The sequence below is a fragment of the Prenolepis imparis genome, unplaced genomic scaffold (assembly GCF_030444845.1).
Source record: "Prenolepis imparis isolate NDT839.2.m4 unplaced genomic scaffold, iyPreImpa1.0 SCAF_3, whole genome shotgun sequence".
Classification (NCBI taxonomy): domain Eukaryota; kingdom Metazoa; phylum Arthropoda; class Insecta; order Hymenoptera; family Formicidae; genus Prenolepis; species Prenolepis imparis.
Window position 1 is genome coordinate 20,792,198 of NW_028141161.1, and position 10,134 is coordinate 20,802,331.

Here is a 10,134-nt window from a genome sequence, read left to right on the forward strand (position 1 = left end):
TTTATGTTAAATTATTATATTATATATTTTTTTGTATGCAGAGAGATTTTGAATCTTTACAAAAAGACTGCTAACTAAACCTATAGGTATCTTATTTTGTGTTCTGACAATTTGTTTAGCTATTAAATGATCTCTTAACGGAACTATACACGATAAATTCGGCAATCAAGACTGCGCATCCTTTGTGCGCGTATAAATAATCTCATTAAATTTAAAAATATAATTAAAAATATATAAAAAATCGGTAAGATGATGAAACAGACCTGAGGGAGAACACTGGACGCTATTGTTACAGTGCTTAAAACATAGACCCTCCCCTCCGTTGAGTCAGCTCGTTCTCGCTAGGAAGCGAATGTTAAATCGCTTTGGCAGGCAAGAGCCTATCTTCGCCGTCAACCGCACCCTTATGCTCGTTACCCCGGAAAAAGAATTGCGGCTCGTAAAAAAGGTCCACCTCTGTCTTCTTGCGCGGTCGCCGGTGCAAGGCCATCGATCGACCCCCGCGGGTGCAATCGCACTCTCCCCCTTCCGGAATACCCGCATATTTTAAGCGCGCGTCACGCACACGCCGCTCCACGGTTCTTAAAAATCGCTCGGAAAAATCATCTTTGCCTCTCGCGAGCGAATTTTCGTTACGATTCTGTAATCACGATTTGCATAATAACGATGCATTCTCTCGAGGGAGAGAGGGAGGGGAGAAGGGGGAGGAGAAGAATAAAAGAGAGAGAAATGGAGAAAGAATTTCCTGCGCGCGATATCTATTTTCCATTCGAGAAATTCAAAAAAAAGAAAAAAAAAACGATGGCACGTATGAGATGCGCATTCTAATAGTAAGGTGAAATGTGCTTCGTGGCTCGCGGAACCGCGAGCATCCGAAGCGTATCAAAAGCGCATCAACCTCCTCCCCTAGCTCCGCTTACTATATACGTACACCCTTAAACGTTAAATAAGAAAACGCGGCGGCCGGCTCTCAGAGTCGATATAGAATATATCGGTTTGCCGGCACGTGCTTTGTACTACCATGTAGTAGCATCCAAGCTTCCAGAGATATCTCGGAAATGGCATAGAACTACTTGCGCGCATCCCGCTCGCGCGTATCGCTAGAATAAATCATTTTTTATTCGCGATCGTAAACCCCGACGGTATAGAAGAGATGGGAGGGGCCGTCGCGGGTCATAAAGGGTTTCGGGCAGGGCTCGTCCGCGAAAGGGCTATCGTCCCGGTGGCACGAGAGGGGGAAAGGGGTGAAAGGATCGATGAGGATCTCGACGGGGCCGTCGCTGATAACCGGGCTGCCCTGCTGCCGCATGACTGAACCGGAATAATGCTCGCTGTATGCTAAACCTCGCTGATAAGGGTGCCGCTGATCCCTATGGCGCGATAGCGGCAAAACAATATATCCCTTCCTCCCCCTCCTCCTTCTCCCATCCTCCTCTTCGCACTGCGTATAGATACGAGATGAATTCGGTTTTACATGCATCGAAGTTATCGAACGAAACCGCGTTCAGAAATAGTAATATACGATAGCATCGATACTTTATTCCCTTTATTATTTTATGAAATTATATTACTATAACTGTGAGATATTTTAGTATTTAGCTTCGGTATTAGTTTATCGGTTATTAAAAGCGATGTTGTATATCGATTTAAAGGCAGCATCGAATAATAATGATACTTGTGATTAGAATATTATCCGGACGAATAATTTGATAGAAAATAAATCGACATATGTAGATGAAAGTTTTACAAGTTATAATACTCGTTATTCAATAATATATTCCTATCGAAACAAATATTTTTTAAAAATTCATTAAATTGTTAAAAATTTCTCTTTAATTATTCACAATTGTTATTTATGAAATATAACGTAGAACGTATAAAAAAATAGATCGATATCCCATTTAATTTAAGCAACCCTAACTGAGCTCCGGGTATACGAGCTATAGGAGAACGGGACTCGAAGACGTGAAACGCTGTCGAGGACGAGCAAAGCGAGCTCGAGGGCGGCGGGACAAGGGTGGAAAGTCGTTTATCGAGTCGACCGGGTGTTGATATGCAAAATTTGTAGTTTCGAGAAGCTCATGAGAAACTCGAGTGCGCGCGCGTAAACTTTGGGATCCGAGTGTCTCGGAGTTGCTCCAGCTTTATAACCGACCTCGATGCAAGCCTTCGGTGCACGTACGTGCGAGTGCCGGATCTGGTCCTCCGGTGTGCCGAGGGCCCGCTAATCCGCTCCTAAATATCCCCGCATCGTTCCCAGATCCGCGCACCGCATCAAAATTATAAGGCCATTATATGTGTACTTGCGGTAGAGAATAATAAGAAGTGAGGAAATATATAACGCAGCCGTTTTTCGAGGATACACGTGAACGTTATTGAAAATACAATTTACAAGAGCTAGTCGCGAATTTCAAACTTAATATGAAATTATTCTTGTTATAGAATTGTCATATAGTGCTAATAAATATATTATAATAAAGTTATAATCTCTAATTATAGTAATTTTATTTTTTTATATGTAAATATATAAAATTAGTAAAATTAGAGATTATAACTTTAATAAAATATAAAAATGATATAAATATGATTAAGATACATATAGATAAAAAAATAATCCCTTTCTAAAAAAGGCACGTTAAGTCAATTCTCACAAGTATTGTTCTCTTCTCCGCAATGCTGATTGGCTGCCTCGATTCGCGTTGTGCGTTATATTCGTAGCATCGAGAGACTGTCATCGCGAAGATTAGCAGTTTGACAGTTTGTTCAAAATAAAATTAAATACGATAATATGTTTTAAATAATATTTTATAAAACTTTAAACTCGATTAATATTTTTAAGTTATCAGCTGATTTCTGTCAAAAAATATTAATCGCGCATACAATATATATTTACAACATATTACTATTTTAATTTTTCACCATATTATTATTTTAAAATTTAATTAGCAAATTAACGCTTTATTAATATTTTTTGACTGAAATCAGCTGATAACTATCAAAAATATTATTTGAGTTTAAAGTATATTATAACATATTATTTAAAACATATTATTTTATTTTATTTTATTTTGAACAAACTGTTAAACTACTAACCCTCGCGATGACAGTCTCTCGATGCTACGAATATAACGCATAATGCGAATCGAAACAGTTAATCAGCATCGGAAAAGATGCAACACTATTTGCAAGAATCGACTTAACGTGCCTTTTTTAGAAAAGGATGTTATAATATTTTTAATTCGATTAATATTTTTGACAATTATCAGAGCTGATTTTTGTCAAAAAATATTAATCGCAGATAAGATATTATAACATATTATTTAAAACATATGTTACTATTTTAATATTTTCAACATATATATACCCCTATTAGAAAGAAATATTATAAAATAAACAATTTCTCACTCACCGATACGTGCAATAGCGGAGTTGTAGTACACAGCACATTGATCTGAAAACAAAATATTCAAATTATGTTGTATATACATATGTGTGTGTCGAATATCTCATAAACAGTTTAGCAAAAATGTTTTATTTTGCATACCTCATAGTTGCCCCGACGTCGCCCGATCCCTCCCCGGGCCTCCTCCTCCTCTCTTGGTCTATGGTAGCACTCACGACACTCGCGAAAATACGAATAATTACGATTGTCCGACATTTTACACGGCACTCCCGATGTGCGAAACTTTACACGGCACTCCCGACACGACGCGTGAATCGCACTGTGTATCGCAATGCTATCTGTAACAAATAAAATACATACATATATTAGAATAATCTTATTTCGCATTATAACATACACAATAAATATGTAAGCTAGAATTAACGATAGATATATCCACGGATCGCAACACATTCGCGCGCGCGAAAACAGATTAAGTTGGGTTATGTTGGCAAGAGATTTTGCATCGAATTTTTCACGAAATATGCGCTTCGAACAATTACGACTACATATTAACGTTGAAATTATGATATGCGAATGATAAATATTACAATACAAAGGTTAGAAATTGTTTTTAACGATTATGCTTACTAATTAATCACAGCGGGACGCAGCTCCAACTGCCTGATACTCGCGGCGTTTCGGTAATGGCCGATGGCCGCGGCTACAAACATCGGCAACTTCACTCTAATAACGCGCGCGCGATACTATATACATGACTTAAATAATATTAATAATTAATTAAACTCGAAGGAGATTCGTTCGAAAAGATGTAGCTTTAGAAAGAAAAAATATTAATCGGGAATAAGGTATTATAACATATTATTTACAACGTATTACTATTTTATAACTTTTACCATATTATTATTTTAAAATTTAATTAGCAAATTATAACATACACAATATAAATATAAATAGGTAAGCTAGAATATTTAATTAGCAAATTTTATTAATATTTTTTGACAGAAAAATCAGCTGATTAAGAGACATTGAGAGAGAGAATGTCTCTTTCTCCGCAATAATATTTTCTCTCTCGTACTCATAGAAATGTTTTCGAGATGTCTTGTGTATTTGAAGCTTGATTATTGTAAAAAATAATTAATTTGTTATATAATTAATTTGTTGTATAATAATTAATTTGGATAATTTGTCAGTGTATCTACCGAGCAATCACAACGTCTGATTAATGTATTATATTACTACTGAAAAAAAATTAATTGAAGCTCTACATGACATATATGATTAAAGCGTCAGCTGATTAAAGCATTAATTTACTAATTAATTTTTAAAATAATGTTATAAAAATTAAAATAATATAATATGTATTAAATAATAGGTTATATAATACTTTAAACTCGATTAATATTTTTGACAGTTATCAGCTGATTTCTGTCAAAAAATATTAATCGAGAATAAGATATTATAACATATTATTTACAACATATTACTATTTTAATTTTTTAACATATTATTATTTTAAAATTTAATTAGCACATTAACGCTCTAATCAGCTAATTTCTGTGAAAAAAATTAATCGAGTTTAAACAAACTTTATATTGTTTTTTTTTAAATATCATTTTTTCAACATAAAATCGAAGAATGGCGCGCGCGTAGCGCGCGTTTGTGTTGTTCTAGTAAAAATAAAAATGCGCGCGAAATAATCTAACAATATATTTTCTTACAAATTCAGAAGGAGGCTATATGGAGCCACGCGTAGGGTGTAGGTACGCAAATACTAAAAACAAACTTGTTGGAATAACAAATTTATTAAACCTAAACGTTTCGGTTTAATAAATTTGTTATTCCAACAAGTTTGTTTTTAGTATTTGCGTACCTACACCCTACGCGTGGCTCCACATAGCCTCCTTCTGAATTTGTAATTTATCAATGCAGGGAGCCTACATTGTTGACTTAATATATTTTCTACAAAAAAAGAGAGACGCGTCAAAATACGTATATACGGTAACGCAATAAAAGTATTGACACCCAATAAATAATTAGAATAATATCGAAGCGTCTATCAGTAAAGTTTTCTGACAATTATTGACGCTTTCGGCATAACTGCTCATACTGCTCAACACTCTCTCAGTTCCATCGACATTCTAGAACTTGTCGTATTATTTCCGCGCCGATATCAAAGGTGCATTCGAATGTACTGCAGACCGATGCAATCGCCACGTGCACCGGCTGCGTTGCGAGGATATGCGAGAGTCGGGAAAGTCGGAGGAAACGAGAAGGGAAAAACGTCTGCGAAAACGCAGGAGCGAGCTACGAAGGGGAGGGGACGGTATTTAATTAGCTCGAGTTAAAAGCTCGACTTAAATGACCTATTCAACGCTTAGCGAATTCACTTTGGTACTCCCCCGACTCCACCTTCCCGAGGAAGATCCCGAACAGCATCTCGCGTTGTCCTGCGTCTTTCTGTCGTGCAGAGTCCGGACTCAGAACAGATTTAAAGTTAAAATACTCATAGCTATCCTCTTTTTTGCAAGATCTGTTATTTTTAAAGAATCTATATATATAAAGAATCTTTTTGTAGAACCGAATATTTTTTCGTGCTCTCTTTTCAAAGAAAAAGAAAATATGATCCGGAGAAGTAACTCTTTCCCGAGATTTTTATTTTCGGGATCTCTCGCAAGGACTGAGATCAAGAATCTCCGATTCGTGAAAGATAGCTTGATGTAATTTCTTTCTGCGCTTTTTTTTCGTCGGACCAATGGAACGTATATGAAACCGTCTGGAAAGGCATCCTACATCCACGTCGCCTGCCAGCCGAACTTTCCCTCTACTCTGTCGCATTTTGAACACATCACCATTCCCCGTATCATCATGACTAAATGAAATCCATTAGGAAATGGAAGATGGGGCGCGAATAGTCGCGAGCGAGCGTAATGAAAAATCATTACGATGACTGTGACGAAGCGCGGGGGAAAGAATTGACGTGGTGGGTGTAAATGCGATCAATGTCCCATTTGGGAATATGTAAAGGCACGAGGGAGGATGCTTTATCGAAAATAATTCCAAGCTGCCATATTTATTAAAACGCATCGAAACACGCACATGCCACTCTTATAAATTACTTAAATTCGATTTAAAAAATAATTTGTAATAATATGACCACAAATGTAGATGTACTTTGAAAAATCAAATTTTCATAAATTGTGGTAAAGTATCATTTTTATCACTGAATAATCTATATATTTTTGTGCAAATTTAACAGTTCGTACGAGCAAATCTGTTCTGAAATTGTTTACGAATATTGTTTGCGCGACGTTTTATACGCAAAGTCAGTCTCACGAAGCAGAAATCGCGCTCAGCGAACCGATGATCGATCAGTCTACATTTTTACACTATCCTTTTTCTATCTTCCGCATCAACGGACCGTCCTCATCCTCCCACTCTCGCTCCTATCAGCTAGAAGACTTTGGAATCTCTTCGTTTTTCCCAACTCCGACCTACTGCTGAAAGTACACCGCGAGTTGTTAACCTTAGCTTGCGGTTTAATTACACGGGCAAATATTATCGAACTGACGGAGTTAATTAGATAATTAAAACTTGAAGGGTAAACTACTTTGCGAGTCGAGCGGCACGCCGGTCTTTGAATATACATGAACGTATACATGCAGATACCGTCAGTGTCTGCACGATTGAAGGATACGAGATGAAGGATATCGCAAAAGTCCTTAACATTTAATCTCCAATTTCATATTTTAGAAAGAGAATGGCCGAAGGAAATAATTACGAGAAAGAAATCCGTTTTGATTTCATAATACGTTGTCATATATTCTTTATTTTTCTAAAATTGAATTCGGAATTTTTATTAAGTGAACATAAATATATGATTTTACAATTATTGTTATTATTAATTGTCAAGATACAAATAAAAATATAAATGATATTTCAATTTATATTAATCAGCTGATATTTTCTATCTTAATTTTTCACAGAAAAGTTTGCACGAGCACCTAATTTATTACTGACTTGAGAAAAACTCAAAAAGCGTTAAAAATTTATGTTCTAAAAGTTTCTCAGAGAGAGAATATACCCTATCATTTTTATTAATTACTCAACAGTTACTTACTCAATAATTTATTAATTACTTACAATAGTATATTATGGGGCGAATTAACCGAATTAAATAAATTGTACGCGATTTTCTCCCTCGTGATTTACGACTACGCAGCGTCAACGACACGTCGCCGTTGACAAAGAAATCCCTTTAAAAAGGTGGAAGCTCTACAGTGCGGCGGAGATCAGCGGCCGTATGTTTCCGGCGTCATTATCTCCGGTCGGCAGAGCTCGCGGACCCTCGTCAGAGTCGGCGTTTATACCGCGAATCCTCTCGGATAAGTGAATCCCCTCAGTCGGACGAGCCGAGTTTAAACGCTTTAACCTGCGCGAGCCGCGATTAACGAACATAGTCGAGGAGACGACTGTGAACCATGATGGACACAGGTCAGAGATGTGCGATGTATTACACTCTTTCATATTCTTCAGCGCGCGAAATTTCGCAGCTCACGCTCGAGAATTGTTAGACATATTTTATTTGAAATAGAGAATATATATATATAGAATATGTAGAGTATATATGAAGAGAAAATGTATGTTACTTCTCATTTTATCTTAAAATGTTTAAATCTTTTTTTTTAAGTGTTGCGCGATGCAGAAATATTAAATTACAAATCAATGTGTATGTGTGTGAAATGAATCCATCTTTTGACAACTCTTTATTTTAAATTGTGAAATTCTTAGAAGCATGATAAATTATATATATTATATTTTACTAAAAGAGGGCTAATTGAGAGCCAAGCGTGGTAATTAGTACGCTGATGTGTTCTATTAAAATAATTTTATTTGTTGTACGTTTCGGTCCTCATTTTTGAACCATCTTCAGCATGTGAGTAAAATCTAAACAAAGTTCTAGACAATACAGTGGCCCATCGCGACCAGGTTCGATCATCGTGTTCCCTTCGGTACATGTGCTTAGTAAGTGGAGATGTTCGATCTCTTCTTACTGGAATAAGATGCGGATTTTGGTCGCGATGGGCCACTGTATTGTCTAGAACTTTGTTTAGATTTTACTCACATGCTGAAGATGGTTCAAAAATGAGGACCGAAACGTACAACAAATAAAATTATTTTAATAGAACACATCAGCGTACTAATTACCACGCTTGGCTCTCAATTAGCCCTCTTTTAGTATATTATTTATTACTAGAGCCTCTCATTTTAATAGTTATATTATATTTATTATATATATATTTGCCTTTTCCGAGGTTTTTAAATGTTGAATCGATTTTCTTAAATCAATAATAAATGGGGTATCTCATTTCTTTAGAAAACCAACGTTAAAGAACATCAACTATTTAATATGAACATTATTTATTCAATATTTGTGTAACTTAATTTATATTTTCCCAAATTAATAATATAAAATGAAAATTTTTATCATTTTATTAAAGAATTATTAAATCGTACCTTTATGTCCACTTTTAAAAATTTCAGAATTAAATGCGGAAGGCTAATTTTTCGCAGAAAGTTGAAAAACGTGTTTAATGGAATCTTAAAATAGATTTTTCTCCAACTATTCTCTCTTCACACAAAATGAACAATCTTTCTACACTGAATGATTTATAACATGATTTAACGATGTAAACGTGTCTGTCCAATATTAGATCAGTGCAATTCAAAATTAAATCGTCCGCATTCCGTGCAAGATGCAATGCTAATTCAAAGTGAGAGGATGAGCCAATTTATGTACATATTACATACGTATATTTGTACAATCGCGCGGATATAGACCAAGTAGTAATCACGACCGCGTTATTATGCGCGCTCGTCGAGCATATGTTAATTCGCGTTGGAGATGATGAATGCAGCGAAGAGCCACCGTTATATCGGGTGTCTCAGAATCATCGAATATTTCTTGCTCATTAATATCGAATACAGCGACGACTAAATTTCTGTCGAAATTATTATCTATTAACATTCCTGAAAACCTAAAAAATCGAGAGAATTTTTTTCGCTAATTCTTTCGTAAATTCTTCCGCTAATTGCCTAACTCGATGATTGCCTACTCGATAATTTCGTTGATAAAAAATATCGATCGCGCAATGATCAAAGAATATAATAAATCGACAGAAAGCACAACGGGATTGCGGAATACCCCATATATACGTAAAACGACGCTGATAGGGAAACGCAGTGCTCAATTCATTAAAGTTTACACCGAGGAAAGCTCTCGAGTGCGCCCACAGCAAAGCACCCGCCTGTACAAACAATTGCAACGAGCTCCCAACTAATCTGGTGTGTCGACGGGGACTGGTCGGCGGCTAGGACGAGAGGAGAGGAAATGAGAGGGGGGAATATAGGAGATGAGAGCAAAGTAGAATATCAACATCCAACGCTCGTCCAACTTGAGGAATTCGCTATGAGCTTTCCGAGATGGTGTTTCGAATGAAACCAGATACGACGTATAGAATTGTACCAAATGACCGAATTTAACTTCCGATGTTGCAAGTGTCCGAATCTCTGCAACTGTCGAAGCAAGAGAATACCTGATGCATATAGCCTCGAGAAAAAATAATTTTTTTTTTATGAAAAGATACAAATTGTTTTTTATTCCTAAAACATGTATAGTGCGCAATTTGATTAAACCATTACGGAGAGAGATAGATGCTATGAATCGAAAC

At 36.1% G+C, this 10,134-nt stretch overlaps 1 protein-coding gene and 2 long non-coding RNA genes across 8 annotated transcripts in view; 1 reads left to right on the forward strand and 2 right to left on the reverse strand.

Moving 5' to 3' along the window:
• The window catches only part of LOC145934114 (uncharacterized), a 162,933-nt gene extending 159,480 nt beyond the window's left edge, over positions 1-3,453 (reverse strand). The window contains exon 1 of the long non-coding RNA XR_014424994.1: positions 3,410-3,453. This is a non-coding gene — a long non-coding RNA (uncharacterized LOC145934114). The remainder of the gene's footprint in view (positions 1-3,409) is intronic.
• Positions 1-10,134, forward strand: part of Pxb (putative Hedgehog signaling attenuator pxb) — a 499,142-nt gene that overhangs the window by 460,715 nt on the left and 28,293 nt on the right. The window lies entirely within an intron of this gene.
• Positions 3,551-10,134, reverse strand: part of LOC145934113 (uncharacterized) — a 36,363-nt gene continuing 29,779 nt past the window's right edge. The window contains exon 4 of the long non-coding RNA XR_014424993.1: positions 3,551-3,741. This is a non-coding gene — a long non-coding RNA (uncharacterized LOC145934113). The remainder of the gene's footprint in view (positions 3,742-10,134) is intronic.